Below are 19,648 nucleotides of genomic sequence, written 5' to 3'. Positions count from 1 at the left end.
CAGAGCTTAGCTTTAAACGAGCTAGTACAGGCACGTAGTAGGGTTAAGCTCTCCGAGCGTTTTCCGTTAACTGTTTTACTGCTCGAAACATGGTTCTCGAGAAAACATTACTACCTGAAGTTTCAATAGGTACTTTAAACTTCTTAATGATTGACATGCCCTGGCGGTGAGAATAATTATCCCTTGCGTACGGAGAGAACTTAGTCAAAGTTCCAAAGAGGTAATTTAGATCTCTGTCGCAGATCAAGTAATTTATTTGAGTGGCCAGCCGCGGCGGGAATTCTTCCTGAGAGTTGGACGGCTCGGACCCCGTCCGTAGTGCACTCACGCGCAGAGAAAAATAACAATAGTAGTCAGGACTTCTGCTTTCGCCGAGGTACTGCATTGTAGAGAACTGGTTCTTGCGCAAAAACGATAAAAAGGGCCCTAGACATGAAACATTTATAGGTACATCGCATTATCATATTACACGGGAACCGTGGTCATCGCTTAGAAAATTATGCGATTCGTTTTCACTTGGAAACCACAAAGGCAGAAAAAAATTGAAGAAAAACTGCAAGTAGAGGCTGGTTGAGGCGCTCGGTGCGCCCGCGCCGCCTGGCATGCGGGAGGATGCGGCTCGCAGCCGCGCGGCATCCGACACTGAATTATTCCGCCTGCTTGCTGCCAATCACGAGGGCAATCATTATTGCGAGATGGTTTAACGATGCACTTTGAGACCGTAATTATCTAAATAAGCACTAGGTTTATAATTATTAAGGGGCATAAAGAGAAAGCTATAAAACTGTGACTTTAATTAACAGTCTACTTGGAATTTATGTAAACATTATATGCCTGGACTGTGCATTTTATGTATCAGTTGTACATTTTACGACACGGGTTTAGGTCGTGTACAGTACTTTGAAGTCAGTATAAGTGAAGTTAAGTGAGTAAGTAACGACGACGAAACAGAGGATGGCGGTGTCGGCGCGGGCGCCGGCAGCCGCGGGAGGAATGTGCGGTGCCGAGTGTGTCGAGTGCCGAGATTGGCGATCGATTTGAATGGATTACCCTTCAGCGAGTGCCCGCCGGGGTCAACCTGTGCGTGCAGCACCGACCCACATTTGAAGGATTACAAGTAGCTGCCGAGAAAATTTACCGCTAACATTGCCATATAAGCTGTATGAATTTTAGGTCGCTACAAGCATAGTATGCTCTTGTGCCGACATCTGCGCAAATATTGATTTAGTAAGTCGGAGCCACAATGGCGGCCGGGCCGCGCCCGCGCAGCGCGCCGCAAGTGCCGTACACGCCACATAGCTTTTCTTTCACTCAGTGCAAGTAAGATGATCGAGTAGTGTTAAGTAAATAACATTACCTAATAATCACCAGATATCTTCCCACGATGGGCTAGCTCGTGGGAAACGGTATTTTCATGCTGTGCGAGTGTAGATTTTCAGTGGTGGGTATACTTGTAACATGCTATTAGAAATTATTGATTTACATTGTAATAATGTTCAAAGGGGTGCTCCGCGAACTTCCATTTGAGACGTTTTCACCTTCATCTTAGTTGACAAAAGAGCGAGAATCAAAGAATGAGAATATAACATTGGTACAGAGACCGCGCGGGACCACCGGGGAACACGGTGTTTGCTCGCCGATTATAGTGTACACCTCCTGCAGCCGATACACTGACACTGCGGGCATCGGTTAGCACACACCTTCTTTGTATCCACAATAGCCTAAAATATGTTTCGATCCGTCCCATTCACCATTTTAAATGAAGACGAGTATAAATTTGAGGAGCTCGGTGGCGCAGCGGTAAACGCGCTCGGTCTGCGATTGTTGAAGTTAAGCAACTTTCGCAAAAGGCCGGTCATAGGATGGGTGACCACAAAAAAAAAAGTTTTCATCTCGAGTTCCTCCGTGCTTCGGAAGGCACGTTAAGCCGTTGGTCTAAGGCCCGATCTCCCTATCCATCCATAGGGAAGGCCCGTGCCCCAGCAGTGGGGACGTTAATGGGCTGATGATGAGTATAAACGCATCATTACGCATTTTACTTCACTAGTGTTTTAATCTGCTAGTTATATACAACAACTATAAAGTATGCCTTCCGCGATTATGTTCAATACACCTTGATTAGACATGAAACTTGTCGCGTATTGCGAGGTACGCCATAAAGTTGGTACTTGTCTGAGGGCTAAATAAAACAGTTGTTTGAATGGTACCGGGGAAGATTTCGATTTCGAGCCGGGTCCAGTGTAATATCCAATTATCTTGAAAAGAGGGTCCGAACAGGAAATCAACTTGTTTTACTTACTTTTACGTTATGCAACATGCGATATTAATGGTGGTTTTGTACCGTTACCACGATGCCGCAATTTTTAAGCCACCACTCGGCCATTTACCGCATCGCGGAGACGTGTATTTACTCGCATGTAATAATATCACAAGCCGGAAACTGGAACGAACTGCCAATTGCTAACGATAGGTACACTGCACCATAATTGCATTTCACTTGACTGGGTGGTACACTGCGGCACAATTTTTCAAAATTACGAGCTTTGACGAGTGCCGGTGAAGTTCGGAATCAGCGTTACAAATATGAAATACTATACAGCTCTATTAGGTACAAGTTCACGATCGTCTACTATAAAACCAGGAATGGGTCGCAGGTGAACAAAAACAATTGAAGTCTAAATTCGATTTGGATCCACGAACGAGATAGCCGGCTTATCGCTTCCGCCGTCATCCTCATTGCAAATCAAACGAGCAGGCTTCTTTCAAACATTTTACCACTGACACTTGCAGCTATAAACTTTCTTATTATGGCATGATTGATGATCACTCAAGACTTTCGTTTGATTACTTTTTAAATGGAAATGTAAAATAGATGTAAATAGTATTGCCCCTTGTTTGGAAGTAGAACAAATTGGAACCTGAATAATCGTTAAGAAGCATTTGCAGTCCTCTCACTTGATAATCAATTCACTAACCTAATCATACAATAAAGCTGAACTTTGTAAAGGTGTGAGTCACCTAATGGTTCAAGCAGCAACGAATGACCGTTTTAAAAACTTTGAATTTAAAAACCATTTAAAGACGTAAACAAAATCGAAGAAGGAAACGTATATAAGATTACGTCAGCACTATAGTTATCAAAGTTCCATAATCGCCAGCAAGCATGACTTTTTTTCTGAATCTTATAAGAACAGCGACGGTCGTGATTAGCTCTAGCATCAAGATATTGAATGAATACTTCTAAAAATTATCATTATTGATGTGGAAAAAACAGACATCAAAAAAAGCCTATGTTCTTTCAAGGTGAAGACGTCGGCGCACGAATGTTTAAAAGCAAATTCAGGGAAGCGCCACGAATCAGGAAGTACCTACAACAAATTAATACTTATAACCTAATGATCGTTTTTGATGCATGCCTGGTACTTGCCGAGACACGAGGGCTCCTATTGAAATAAGCACAATTCGTGACTTAAATGCCGAGAGAAAATTAATGCAAACGACTGAACTTAATACAACAAGGACTAGTGACGCAAAGCATCGATAAACATCGCGGCAATTCGATTTCGTTCCATCTAGGCAAATTCTCAAAGGCTTCGTAAATACCACTTTTCCATCTCAAGAAAATATCTACCTATTGATTTTCTTGCGCCATTTCCTTTGGGCATTCTTCGAGTGTGAATAATTCATGTAGGGACTCAGCTGTTGACATATTACTTTCATCGAAACCCTCCAAAGATTAAAGGAAAACGAAGAATATGTATAGAAATACCTAAGTAAGTACCAAGTTACTTAGACTAACAGGGGGGACTTGGAATAAAGTCATTAAACATTAAATTCGCCTTGGGGGTAAATTTCCTTTTAAATAAGGTGGCACAATTTATCTTTGTAACAGATACTTACTCGAAGCTTGGTCAGGAAACTCTTTAGGAAAAGGGTCTGAATAAAGTTTGCTATCATCCAGAATTACGCATTAATAAGTAGGTATTGTTATGTTCCATTACGGTTATCAATACCTAAAGATGGAGATAATAGGTATGAAACATAATACTTAAGTATATGTTTTAAAATATGCCAAAAAATAACATAAGGTGTTTCGATGAGTTCGGTAGCGCGCAGCGGGCGAGACGGTTGCAGGCGCGTCGCCCTCGACGAGGCGGCCGCGAGGAGGTATATGCGCCTTACCCACTCATAGGACAATGACATTGCACGTTCCGCACGATAAAACAACCTGGACATTATCAAGTCTTACCCGAGCCTCTTTATTAACGTAAAAACTGTTAAGTTTGTTATAATTGCGTCATTAAGAGTTCCATGCCTGTTTCGCGAACAGTGACCTGTTTCGGTACGTTAACCGACACTATTTGTACAGCCTGTGGAATCGCAGGAGTTACAGTTATGGCACGCGGCATTAAAGATGTACCAATAACGATTTGGTAACGATCAAAAAGAATTTAGTTTCTTGGTCACGAAAAGAGGTAAAGGTTCTTGTCGTATAAAAGGCTGCGCGATCGTACATTTAAATTGGAATCGCGATCACAACACCGATTTTCCTTGTGTTGTTTGTGTCGTATCTGTTTGCGAAACGAGAGTCCATTGAGGCCCACGTTAACACTTGAAACTCTCAATGCTTCCATAAAACTCAAACCCCTCTTGTTAAAACGCAAACAATAGTCATAGACGGAGTCCTCGGTCTCTCACGCTTCGCGCGCCGGGAGGGTGTCGGGCGGACACTACAAAGTTTGTAGTGAGCCTTACAGACAAACCTTAACCAACGCAAACGTCATATATCGGTACAAATACTAATTGGTAAAAGGCCTATTCAAACACGACATGAGAATTTTTACTTGGTAAATTGGTAAAGTGTACATGTATATTTGTCTTGTTATTTAGAGTGTGGGTGCCATGGGCGTGGGTACTCGGAGCTTGGAGCTCGGACTCGGAGGTCGGAGCAAGCAGGCTCTCATAGGTTTGCGGCACCCGCGTCGCGTCGCCGGGTCGCATCGCCGCCGGAGCGATAAATGCCGAGCTGGCTGTCGTAAATTCTGGTATTAAGTATTCCAACTAGGATTGAAAGCGTTGTAAACGGGGAATAATAAATATGATACAGAAATGAAATGAGCTGGAAGAGCATCGCTTGTACTATTATTAAATATCTATGTTCTGACTTGCTCGCTATACCTACAGAGCTAAACAAAGGGAAGCTTCAGACTTCATGTTGTTGTAAATCATGTTTTGCTCAAGTCTGACAGGCTTTTATAAATTTCCTATTCAATTACAGAACCAGCTCTAACGTAAATTAATATTATTATGGCCAATACTTTTGAACTGCTAAGTAAAATGTGAAATTTGCATTTCACATTGAATCGTTATTGTAACCAATTTAGTGAAGGTTGTGAAAAGACATAAAAGTTCCAAATAATATAATATTAAGTGAAAGAAAAGTAGGCGACGCCGCGCGCCGTTCCCACGTAAAGGAGGTGCATGCCTTTTAAAATTTCGTAGCTGAGTGTACTATAGCGTTAATAAGGCGAGATTTGGCACAGTGACGTCACTACTTTCACGCCTTATACGAATCTGATTGACATGAAAGGAGATAACTATTGTAACAAAAAACTTAGACAGGCAAAAAGCTTGAGCTAAATAACATCATAACCTACATTCCGATTGGTGGCACCGAACACCCAAGGCAGTTGGTTCTTTCGAATGTGAATTTTAAGCGAAGTTCACGTAGGACCATATTTGTGTGTTTCTCTTTATCGGTCATTGTGGTCGACATCGCAGGCCGTAGATCTGATATTGTTATTCAGGCGGCGAGCGGCTGAGGTTCTTACACGCTCGTCCCTCGTGGCTGCAGTCTTCGACATCGGGGACCAATAACCATCATGTCGTCAAACGATACATTATCTTTGTTCCACTCACGCTGACGCCGCCAGTACCTCCCTCGAGAGATTCCGACGCTCCGAAGTGGTTGTTTCCCATATCATTACATATGAATTATAATTTTACGATTCTTAGCCCTTTCCTTAATAAAATTCTGACAAATCTTATAATGATTGTCACGAAGTTTTGATTACGTTATCACGAACTGCACGCTTTGATAGTTACATAATTGTACGCGAAAAGTGTCCATTGTTGATAAACCTTATTGAATAACCATGAAATCAAAGTCACGCCACAAAATTATGATATAGTAAGTGAAACAGAAACGGTTACAACTTTTTTGGAGCTTTTTTATTCTCGTAACGGTTTTATCTCTTAGAGCAGCGGAACTGGCAGGTTTGTCGAAGAAATTCAAACATTGATGTCTTTCCAGGGTCAGCCGCTATTAACGAATCAGGGAAATTATATGGGTCATGCTCGCCAACGACGATGAATACGGTATCGTTGTTTCTTGTTAGAGACGCGATTCGCCGCGTCGACATTAAACCATTGCCCATTCCACCCCATTGTGGCTTTTAATTCTTACGAGTCTATAAACCCACATAGAGTGGAGGTATGTGGGTAAATATTAATGTGAATGGCAACACATGCGCGGAGTGCGGCAGGTTGTGCGGGTCAACGGCACCTGCGAGGCCCAGATTCAGTTCCCCATAACTTGCCATTTTCTCAGGAAGCGGCGGCGGCGACGAGTGGCACGCAGCGCATTCTGTCACGGCGGGACTGCGCGCGCGCATATTGACGCGCGCTTTCATTAATGCGGAGTCAGTGAAGAGGTTTCTAAGTTTTAAGGACACTTAATTTTATTGCTGCCATTTTATGCTGGCTATGTCTCAGCATCGATGCGACGAATTACTGTACGTTTATTACAATCACTTAGTTTGAAACTATAACGCAGCTAGCTGCATGTTCTCCAAGGAAGATACTGGTTGTTCGTGCTTCTGGACTGTGCCAAATGGGTACGTTGCAAATATCCGTGAACGGCAAGTTAGCGTTTGCATTGTCATTTTGAGTAATAAAAAACATTGAGTAGGTTTAGTGCAGAATTTAGTTCCATGGCCATAGCAGCGGAGGAAGAGGGCAATCCGTGAGTTTAGCCCCCGTCAACTAGCCGTGTTTCCGGCTGAGGTGCGAAACTGAACACAAAGGAACCAGAAACCCCACGACCTTGCTCATCAGCGTCATCTCTGATCGCTCAAAGCGCCGACTAATGTATACATCATCTCAAATTACCCACTTCGCACTTAAACTACTGCGATTTACAATCATTTTATAAGGCGGTTGTTAAAGTGATTTAATTTAATGATTACGATCAGGTTACACGTAATACAAGTAATAATACAGTCAGTTGAGTTTTATAGTATTCAATGCGCCGTTAAATAGCCCTAATTAGATCTTACTTTTCTTTATCTTGATTTATGATTTAGCAACTAAATAACTTTCAAGTTTTACTCAATGTCCTTTTAATTTTCGGCGGAACTTCTAAAGAAGAAAATTAAATATCACTAACACCAATATCACTACTTATCTAAGTATCTAAGTAAAAAAGGAATATAGAGAAAGGTCACACATGTAAAAAATAATGTAAATTGTGACTTAAGTATAGGAATAGCACTTCCGGTTTTCAGATAAGACTCGCTATATAGTAGACATAAAACTTTATAATATATAAGTTAAATTACTGGACCTGCCCCAATTCAGTTCAGTTTTCACTATAACACAGTTAGCTCGACCATTACAGACGGCGATACCGCTTTCCTACCTATCACGTTGGTCTAACAGAAAGCTCGTTGAGGTGTGGTTACTTCGTTCATCTTACGATTTATGTACCTCGGACTACCCCATTGAAATATAGTCGTGAACTTATGTTACAAGTTAAACTAAAATAAGAACTTTAAAGCATCTAAGAATGTGAATTTTTTTCTTGTTAATAAAATATAATCGTTTCTCTTTATTTGTGGTTTCTCTACACTGCATGATGTGAAAGGTGTGCGAAGGTACACAAACTGTGATTTGTGATTTTGATTTTGTATTTCTATAAACGTACCTACTTATAATTCAAAAGAAAAATTCAGTATAAAATGGAATGCTTCGAACTTTTATAACATGTTTATTCCTAACAAAATAATGAACAGCCTATATACGTCCCACTGGTGGGCACAGGCCTCCCCTCTATCAACCGGAGGAGGGACATTACTTTTAACTAATTTCTGGCTCTACACTTGAGTACGGAACAAATTCTTGTAATTTCATAGAATATTTTAAAAAGTAATAAAGATTTAATTAGCAGCGGTGGTGGGGTGCGAGCGGCGCGGGCGCTGATGCCTCGGGAACCTTCACCCTGCTCTTGAACTCGGCGCGCGGCGGCTGCGCGGGCGCTTGCAGCTTTGCGCAATCAACCGAGTCGACACCGACAATTCGCACTCAAAATGTTCTCTGTGCTCCTCAAACAATCTTACTCTTGCAATTATTTTACTTTAACGTCTTTAAGCATGGCAATTCCCCACAGCCCACACTTGCTAGTTCACCATAGATTTTACCCTACAAGTTTTTGTTAATACTGTAGGTAACTACACGAAGTCTTTCGAGTATATTTACTACTTATACTTGATAAGAAATTAACGCCGTCTTTAAAAAAAGCACATAAATATTTAAATGTAAGTACTTGCTATAGTATTTAAAAAAAATACTGATAGCCTAGTATGTGAAATATTAACAAATTTATAATTAGGTAAACCGCAATTACGAAGTCATAATTTATTACATATTTGTAATTAACATCGAATTAATAGTATTTTTGACCAAAATTAAATAATTAAGCAACTATTTAAACTGCTAAGAAATTCGTGGATGGGAATTAGCTGAATCTAAACCAGTCTAAACTACTAAATCTAATAATATCTTCGAGCCTTCAAAAAGAAATAAAATACACGAGAATTTTTTTAGTACGGCCTATCTTAATATTTAACAATTAATATAAAAAGTCGTAATATTTTTATAGTTTCACAAAACTCTCGTCGATTATTGGGTAAGGTTCTGCAAAAAGTCGTTAGCGGATGGATAAGACCTATTTTAAGTAATATTAAATGCATTATTTAGAAAAAATATGTATACAATAAGTACTTCAGAAACGTACAATCAAAAACATTTAAAATATTAAGTAACGATTATTTTACATTACGGAACTTATAATTATACTTATTGCTTTTTTTTTAATATTATAGGCTCGCGTTTGACCATAATCTTACCATCAGATAAGTGACGATGTGGTCTAGGGAGGAACGTTTACCTAGCAAATGCCTATTCACTCTAGCCTTGAAGACTCCCAGATATTAACGAGTTGGAAAAACGTTTTGCTTCTGCTACTGTTGATATTTGTAACATTGAAATGTACTCATTGTTCCGGGTCCTGATAACTTAAATATATAGAGGAAAATATTTGCGTATTTGAAACGTTGCGAATGCATTAGTGCAGGAAGTTCGCAAACATAGAAAAAAAAAGTGTGACAACAAATACGGAAAAGCCATTTCGGCAGGATGACATTCGATGCGCGTCGTACTGGAAAATTGGAGAACGAGCCATTGTTTTAAATTTAGACACTTTCAGTTTTTATGTTTATGAAAGACAAAAATCCAAATATGCCCAGACGAAAACAGTTGTCGCCGCATACGGCGACTAAAACTACTCACTGTGTGAGAATAAGAATGCTAAGCACTAACGCGAGACGGCTCGGTAAAATACCAACTAAATTCTGCCAATTAGCTACGGGCAATATTAATTGTGTAATTTGCTAATTTTACCTTGTTTACTTTACAATCAATTTGTACCAACCACACTTCTTTATGTAGTTTTTTTTTAAACCTGAACAACCAATAGGCAAAATTAACGATAGATGCAAGTTTTTCTTTTAAATGGGTTTCAGACTCAGTTCTAATTTGGGTATTCGGATAAATTGTTGCAGAAATTATACAGTCTGTATGTTTGCGCTACTGATTTCGATTTACTGAGTTCGTACAATTGTGAATGATTATAGATTGTGGTGTGGAGGATGGATCGGCCACGGCGGCACGCGGCGCGGCGTCAGCGACACGCGTGTCCAGCGAGCGACACTCGCCAATTCCGCAATAGCTGCATAATCGATACCTTCATCATAATCATGTTTACCGCTGTTATATATACTTATTTTTTAACTCAAAATCCTACCATCGAAGGTTTCGTAAAAACAGGTAGGCATTAAAGTAAAATGTGAATGTAAAATACGTACAACTTGACCTTTGCGATAATTATATATTTTTGTTGCAGAATATAAATTATAACAAGTTGCAGCATCGTAAAAAGTTAAATTATTTTGCTTAAAAAAATATAAATAACACAGCATGATGTGTTAAGACAAATTCAAGGAGCAAGTTAAAACACTTTCCTTGTCGTAGTTAACAATAAAGCAACAAAATCTAATCAAAAACACCTCCTTATCCTAAATGAAACTGTTTAGAATATATTACTTACTCTACTGGTTAGCATCATTGTATAATTTTTTTTCACTTCAACCCTAACATAAAGTAAGAAAAGAAAGAAAAAATGTGTGAAGTAAGTTAAAGAGACGTTGCGTTGTTGGTCCTCATGAACTTGCGCCCGGGAAAAGCTCGCCGACCGGCTTTTTCAGACGCTTCACTTGGATGCGCTCCGATAGATACACGTTAGCGTTATTTTACTTAAACAAAAACTCATTGTAACTTTCTGTTTTTGAATCAACTTCAATTTATCCCCATCGGTAAAAAATCACTGAAATTTTTTTGCAAAAAAATATGGAAATTGCAAAATAAAAGTTACTCACCTCTGGTAAGGAATGCAAATGTTCGCGTCCACTGGGATGGATGGCAGCGGTGGTATGCAAAGTTAGTGTCACTGTCCAGCAGGCGGTGTGGCGGTGTGGTGGCGGAGAGAGCGTGTTGTAGGCGTGCTGTCGATGGCGCGGCCGGGCCGGCACTGACGCGAGGCGGCCGGTCGCGCGACGCCGCCGCTGACGCTCGGAGGCTTCGCGGCGCGAGCTTTCAGCGACACTCGACCTGCGGTCCCGCACGCACTGCACACTGCACTCGCCCTCGTCTACCCACGCGTTGCGATTCTCTCGATCGTCTCGTCTACCGTTCCGAGCGCCCGTCGCACGTTTGAACTCTTCGCAGAGCCCGCTTTAGCGTATAAATATGAGGTCCGGTGGCGGGGGCCGGCGCCCGGCGCGGCGACGACGCATCACGAGTCCACATCGGCATAAATTGATGATGCAGCCGGTGTCCTCCCCATTGATTTTATTGCTTATCTATCAGTTACAACCAATTAGCAAAATACTCGCCTCCCGAACGTCGTCACGACCACTTCCACGTATATGATGCTCACGTCGTGTATAATTACGACGTAACAGTCTATTATGTCGTTATACGTAACGAGAACGAATGCTAATTACGAATAAATGAATGTTTACCGGAAGGATGAACCGCCGACGTGGACATGTTTCAACCCCGGAGGACAATTAATAAAATATCTAGCAAAGTTGACATGCCCCTGCACCCCGACCGCCACCGGCGCGGGCGTCTCCCGTCATTTATCATTTGTCATGTCGCCACATTAAGAACGCGGGCACACTTTTGGTACAGTACGAAAATGTATTTATTTGTAACATTTTTCTTGGTCTATTCTTTAAATTACCACAATGTTTCACTAAACTACACTACGCTTAAAATATGAGCTAATAAATAAAGTCTGTTCAAACACAATAATTGAAAGTATGTCTACTGTATTCGCATTGAGGGGGTTATAATGAGCGAATGTAAAGGCATCAACGCAGCGGGAGCCTGGCGCGGCACTCGTTATGAAAGCGTATCTTCGCAGGTGGACCACACGAACTCTTGGCAATGGGATGTAGGGCTCCAATAACAAATTTCCACTAATCGCGATCTTTCTTTTTTTTTTCTTTTTTTTACATTTGCAAAAAAACATGTTAGTAGTAAGTACAAGATTAGTTTTAAGTATATTTGCATAGTTAACAATAATTCGGACTTATAAAAATTTAACTTAGAATAAAATCATACAATTTATAAACCTGCTATTAGAAACCACATTTATTCAAGTGCGAAATCACACCTCCCTTTTCGACCAGAGAGGGTGGCACCCATCCCACCACAAAAACGTTTTGGGAAAATTTACACAAACCTGACTCCTAAATCTATGTTTTTTTATTAAGTTTAAGTTGATTGGTTTGGTCTTCTTCGTATGTCAAGTGGGTTGTGAGGTCAATGACCGATCCCATTAGCCCTGATGTCAGGGTTATTATTGAGCTACCAAAGGCCAACCCTGACATGGCTCAAGTGACAACCGCTTAGCCGGGACTTCTTAACGTGCCCTCAGTAGGCAAACAGGTGATTTCAGTCTGCAAAGTCCAAACCAGGAACAGTCTCACAAAGTGATCTTTTGGAAAACGTGAGACCGGGAATCAAACCCCAGAGCCACTAGAACACAGAGGCTGTTAGTTTAGTACAATTACCAAATCGAACTAACAATATTCCGCCATTTTTTGAAACTGAAACATATATAATATTTTATAGGTTCTATTTTATTTATTTAATTTGTAATTGACATTGGGATATATATTTATGCACAACGGGTCTATACATTACCTTACGCCTATTTCCCACCGGGCCAAGCAGAGACTATGGAATTCCATTTGCTTCTCTTGCTTCCTCCATATTCATCAATCGTTTCATACACGCACGCCGGTTCAGAGTAGATGTACTAAACATTTTCTAAGGACATCTCAAATATGGTCAATGTACGTCCTACTAGGTCTTCCTCTGCCAGCCCAAACACCAACCTTCGCTTTATATACATACAGCTTTCGTAATTCTATTATCCTTCATCCGCTCTACGTGTTCAAACCAACTCAAAATTCCCTTCTCAATCTTAGTCATTATTTCGTATTTTACACCACATCTCTCTCTATTATCACACTGTTTCTCACTCTATCACTCAATTTAACAGCGCAGATGTTACGCAACGATCTCATTTCTACGGCATTAATCCTACTTTCATTCTTCTTCTGCCATACCCAACATTCACTTCCGTACTTCAGCGTAGGGACAAGTACCTACTGTGAACAGCCATCCTCGCGTCGTAGACAATGCCTTTAGAAATAGACATAACGTATCCTATAACACTAGCGAGGAGAACCGATGGCCGCTGGGGCGGAAGGGTTCTAGAATGGCGACCACGTGTCGGACGACGCTCAGTGGGTAGGCCCGCTACAAGGTGGACCGACGATCTGGTGAAGGTCGCGGGAAGCCGCTGGATGCCGATCGTCGTGGAGATCCTTGGGGGAGGCCTATGCCCAGCAGTGAGCGTCGTACGGCTGATGATGATGATGATCCAATAACATATTGGCACCGATTCCTGCAGACACCTCCTAATTTTATTTTAAGTTTTACACGCCGAAAAGGTGAGGGACGGATGATTGTCAAGAAGTTAATTTTAAAACGAATGAATAATCTGCGCGAATAAAATAGGCTGATATGCAATCCGTTTGACGTGCTGTCTACTTAACTCTATCGGCCGATGTAAAATTTTTAGACGGTTATTTTAGATTTCTGCTTAAAATTGACGTGTGTTCCATAAATTTCGTGCCTGTCGACCCTTTCTTTTTCAGCGGATAAGAATATGACTTAAAATAAAATTAGATGGCGTCTTCAGGAATTAGCACCAATGTGACTACCAAAAAAAATCGCGACAGATTTAACTAAAGCCGATTTTTTTTATCATAAAATACAAAAAGGCATTACTCGTATATATTTTAATAAACTTATTAACTACTTGGCCGGACAAATAGAGAGCCTTCAGCGCTCCCCATTTGTCCGGCCAAGTAGTTAATGCCACCTGCGGCAAATCTACAACAAGTCACGTCTTAAAAAGCGTTTTATTAAGCGTCTTATTAAGCGTTTAAACAATGTACTTACTTACATAAAAGCTCCGTACGATTTTCTTTCTAGATTATTTTGCTTCCCTTTTACATAATTTATCTGTCTTACAGTTCACTCAGTTCACTTATAAAAAATGCATATTGCAATATAATATTGCATCATTTCAATCATAAGATTGTGAGTAAAAATGTTGGCGAATGTTGAGGTCAATGCTAGGGGGACAAGTGGAGCGCCGCGAGGTGAACGCCCGGCGGCGAGACCTTGTCATTAGCTAAGGACACGGAAATAAGTTATTACTTATTTAGAAATCTCGCCCGGACCTGAAATACGAGCGAGTTAACACCAGCTTTTTGCTTGCCTCCAAGCATTCTTGCGATCGCTTATTTCTAAATTAGTATCAATTGCATGCTTACAGTCCTTCTTTTTGTAACTACATACTTATGTAGGCATATACGTATATCTACGTACAAAACAAATACATTTTATTGCACACAACATACAAAACAAGTTTTACACACATGGACGAAAGATACAGTACAATCTGGCGGCCTTATTGCTAAGCAGCAATTTCTTCCAGGCAACCAGTGTCAAGAAAACATTTATCACAATCTGTTTGTTCTTTTTTATATATTTTAAGTCTTAGTATCAGTCGGATATTTGCAGTTCATTTTTAATGTTTACAGTTACAGAACGGAAATCCTAGGTTTATGGACGAATACGAGGTTAATTGTCATTCAAACGGTCACCCATCCAGTTATCAATCGTATTTAACCTTGTGCTGCTTTTGCAATTTTCCAGACTTTGTTCCTCAAAAATATAGATGGCACTGTGAAAATTTTTCTTAGTTTAACCTTCTAATTTCATGGATAACACTTTTATCTTTGTTTTTGGGTAGAAATAATAACCCTTTTTATTACACCCAGCCACAATTACATGAAAATAAAGAGAAGCAATGTAGGTAGCAACATAATTCTATACATAATTTGATCCAAATATCAAGCAACAGTTATTTTTATATATGCTTCTGTCATTACATTTGAATCCTAGTTCTAGCCGGTATGATATCGGGTAGACCTAGTTTTATCCAACATGGAATGGCTGGACCTAGTTGTAGCCGGCATGATGAAGGCTAGACCTAGTCTTACCCGAAAACAATCGGCTCGTACTAGGTTTAACCAAGAGTCAGTGGCTACACCCAGTTCTAACCGGCATTAGCCGTAACATATATAATTACAGGATATTATTAAATAATAGTCGTCGTGGAGATCCTTGGGGGAGGCCTATGCCCAGCAGTGGGCATCGTACGGCTGATGATGATGATTAAATAATATTGTGATTTTAAAGTTTGTTGACTGTACTAAACACTCAAGGAAACTCGTAAATTGATTTAAGATAGATAATTCAATTATTTATAAGTAATATACTTAGGTAGATTGAAAAAAAACATGTACTTTAATATAAGTGTTCTGTTTTATAATATTTTTTATATTTAATGGTTAAACTATATTCGTCATACAGCAAGAACAATGCGAAAGGAATAACTAAAATTTTAATTATTTATAGCTTTAGTTACAGATTATTGAGATTGTAATGTACGAGATAAGCAATGTGCTTCGCAAAATGGACTTTGCAGCATCGAATTCTGATGGTGGTTTTTCCTTTATTCTCATAAAAGCAATTATAGATACCTACAATCTGTGTCTTTTTGAGAATCTGTATGGGACATACCTAATAGTCTACCATTTATGGTCAGTCACATCTCTAGCGCGAGCAAGCCAACGCGTCTCAATGTTTGGATCTTGTAATTAAATTAATATCCTAAGTAATACAGTTCATTCAATTGTTTGTGTGGGGTTTTATTAAAATTACCAGCGCTCCCTACAAATCTGTTCTTTTCATAATCTTTCTTTTTGAAATCAGGGGGGTTAAAATGGCCACATAGAAGCAATTCATCTAAGAGCAATGCATTGCGCACTTACTTTTATATGCGCAAGTGTCAAATTGCAATATTGCTTTCTAAGATAAGGATTTTTCAGAGCTAATGGCCAACCTCCACTAGTTGGAGAGGCACCTGAAGAAGAAGAATATACCATGTCTGATTTAAATATCAAGCAACAATTATTTTCGTATATATGTCTCTGTCATTACATTATGTTTTTGAATATTTATATACCCGAGTAATGAGAAAATAAGTAATTATCACGTTAAATCTCTACTACGTCATCTATATTGTTTTTGGGGAACTTAGCCTGGATACTCCTTCATTGAGTAATTTCCATATAGATAGTGAACCGTTGACAGGTTTTCAGCCAATCGCTCATAGATGATATAGTTCATTCTGGAAAGCATAATGATATAGATACACTTCGCATCCAAAATATCTAATCCTTCCAGTTCTGATGGATTTATGTACACAGCTGTGTACCAAACTAGGGATCACAAAGTGATTTTTGTGATATGTCCCCACCGGGATTCGAACCCGGGACCTCCGGATCGTGAGCCTATCGCTCAACTACTGGACCACGGAGGCCGTTGATGACGGGCTGGTTAGGTCCCGGGTTCGAATCCCGGTGGGGACATATCACAAAAATCACTTTGTGATCCCTAGTTTGGTTAGGACATTACAGGCTGATCACCCGATTGTCCGAAAGTAAGACGATCCTTGCTTTGGAAGGCACGTTAAACTGTTAGTCCTGGTTACTATACTTACTGATATAAGTACGTAGTCGTTACATGAGTCATGTTAGGGGCATTTGGTGGCTCAACAGTAACCCTGACACCAGGTAAGGTGAGGTTGGTAACCCACCTCACAACCCACACGATAGAAAGGAGAAGCCCGTCATATCGCTTATAACAGATCATTATATTGCACTAGGCATAATCTCTTAGCCTCAGTATAGATACGACAGGAACGCCGCGGTTCTTGCGCGGTTTCATACCACAGAGTAATTTTTAAATTTTACGCACGTGTAGACGCCTGCCCAATTAGTATAACAATATTTTTAGTCGCAGTCCCATAGCGTCGATATACATAAACCTACATCAAATAATTTCATAGTTCATTGTAAGAATTTTCTGCAATAATCAATTGTGAAACTGTAGCACGTAATTGCAACTCGTGTTTTTTAATGATTTAAATGTGAATAATTTGTTGTTTCACTTCGCATGCATATAACACATGAGATCGATTGTTCGATGGTTCCATGGGTGAAAAAATCCTAATGTTCGGTGGATGTGTCATAGAAGCAACAAAATTGCTTCCATTCATATTTAGACATTCCTTTAGACACTCTGCAAGGCATCTACCCCGCACGCCATCGCCGCATGCCTTGCTACGTAATTTACGTGCGTAGCATATGCGTTGCCACCAATTATGATGGTTATTTGCGAGGACTACTGGGCAAATGATCGCAATGTTTCTGAGGAACTGGGCACCCTCAGGCCTGTTGTCTTAAACGTTGTACCGGGTGAGAGCCTTCAGCGCTCCCCATTTGTCCGGCCAAGTAGTTAATGCCACCTGCGGCACATCTACAATAAGTAACGTCCAAAAAAAGGTGTACTAACGTACTTACAAACCTTTCTGGTTTTTGTTACACTTTTTGTTTATACGTGTTTTTGTACATATTTATATAAATAATTATTAATAAAAACCAATTCACATTGTAAAAAAAATTGACATTTCTATCAATGAACATTTCCTCCTCGTTTATTCTCGAAAGGTGTGAAGCAACATTCTAAAACTGCTGTATTATCATCCATCTTCTCAGAATCGACCGGAAGGACTTTTTGTGACGTTATTTCAATCACCGTTACCTATACTTTATGAAGAAATTTATTATTGCCATTTAAGTTTTTCCGGAAGCACATTGTAAATAATTAATTAAAATGTCTGTTTAAAACCGTCGCACCATCATCGTGTTTGTATAACTGGTTTTTTGTATTTAACAACTCGCGAAATATATGAACAAATTAAAGATGTGCGTATTAGAATATATTATTTGTTTGTGAGTATTTATTCTAAGAAACTGGTGTTAAAAGCAGAATCCCTGAATTTCTATCCCCGCTATCCACGTTGTAATTAAAATTGATTGTTTCTTCAAAAAAGTTATTTTTTTAACGTTCACAACGGCAGATAAGACATAATTATGTTATCAGAATCTCGTTCAGCTTCAGGTTACGTGTCTATGAGGTAAAATGTGCCCTACGAAATCCAGCCAAGCAGTTAGTGCTTCCGGCCAAGTAGTTAATACCACATGAAGCAAATCTTATTGTATTAAGTAACGGGAAAAAATGTAACGAACCCCAAAAGAAATCCTTATCAATTACTTGCCGTTATGGTCATCAAAATGCCACGAGTAAGTAGGTAATTATTTAAAACACGCTTGAGATAACTTCAGATACCTGTCGGTATTATAAGTTCTTATTAAGGCGAGAACAAGAAAGAAAAACAAAACACTGTTTATTTTTTACAGAAAGGACCTTCATTTTACATATTTAGCCCTATTCTTCAGAAGTCGTAGCATGCACTTAGTAAAATTCGTACTTCAACTACCAACTACCTAACAAGAATTGACGTGCTTAAGTAATCCTAAAATTATAATAATATTTCGGCCTACGTGATCCAGTGGTTGAGCGTTGGCCTCACGATCCGGGGGTTTGAATCCACATACACAAAAACACACATACACATAACACAAACATATTACATTTTAGGCTGATCACCTGATTGTCCAAAAGTAAGATGATCCGTGCTTCAGAAGGCAGGTTAAGCCGTTGGTCCCTATTACTACTTACTGATATAAGTCAGTAGTTGTCGATGAGCCATGTCAGGGGCCTTTGGCGGTTCATTAATAACCCTGACACCAGGGTTGATGGGTCCACCTCACACGATAGAAGAAGAAGAATAATATAATTTCACTTTCCGTACTCTTAGTTAATAATAGAAATATCAGAAAATAATAACACGTTCAAGTAAAACGAATGTATTCGTTACACTTTTCGTATGAAATATATAGAATAATCGAGATGGTGACGTTGTAGTGTCAGAAGGTTACATTACAACGTACGTACGGTCACGAGTGCTAATATGTATACACTTTGAAACCATGTCACATTAACTTTTTTGAAAAATTAAACCGTAAGTCTCATTAAATGTCAAATATGATAGTGCGACAGGGTTCTAAAGTGGGTACATGCTATTGCTCATGACTGTACGCACTACATAAATAACATAACATAACAAATACTTTATTGCACAAACAGGAAAAAAAACAAAAGAGAAATAGAATGAGTACAATAGGCGGCCTTATTGCTAAGTAGCAATCTCTTCCAGGCAACCTTTAAGTAAATACCGCGCGCTACATAAATAGCACCACGTAAGTGGATTTTTTTTTGACGTGACTTATTGTAGATTTGCCGCAGATGGCATTAACTACTTGGCCGGACAAATGGGGAGCGCTGAGGCTTCTCTCCCGGTACAAAATTTAAGACAACAGGCCTGAGGGTGCCCAGTTGGGCGCGAACCTCGGCTCAGGGCGTCATCTGAGAGGAAGAATATTTGAAAGAATTAATCGACCCTAGTGGCTCTGAATGAGGGAAATCGTCGACCACGACGGCGGCCGGCATTCGGAGGTGATTTTTGTTAACAAAACCTCGCTAATTTCAATCTAGGTAAAAAAATATTGTCTAAATGTCGGACTCACACTTGACCAGTTTATTTAAAAAAAATCGCAATGTATTAGATGGG

General features: G+C 39.8%; 1 protein-coding gene across 1 annotated transcript in view; it reads right to left on the bottom strand.

Moving 5' to 3' along the window:
- LOC126367887 (mucin-2) overlaps positions 1 to 10,998 on the bottom strand; it is a 38,961-nt gene extending 27,963 nt beyond the window's left edge. The window contains exon 1 of the mRNA XM_050011665.1: positions 10,773 to 10,998. The gene's annotated coding sequence lies outside the window, so the exon portion shown is untranslated. The remainder of the gene's footprint in view (positions 1 to 10,772) is intronic.
- Between the last annotated feature and the right edge of the window lie 8,650 nt (positions 10,999 to 19,648).

Source organism: Pectinophora gossypiella, chromosome 6 (genome assembly GCF_024362695.1).
Source record: "Pectinophora gossypiella chromosome 6, ilPecGoss1.1, whole genome shotgun sequence".
NCBI classification, from domain to species: Eukaryota; Metazoa; Arthropoda; class Insecta; order Lepidoptera; family Gelechiidae; genus Pectinophora; species Pectinophora gossypiella.
The sequence above is the reverse complement of the archived record's forward strand: the minus strand, read 5'-3'. Positions and strand labels throughout refer to the sequence as shown.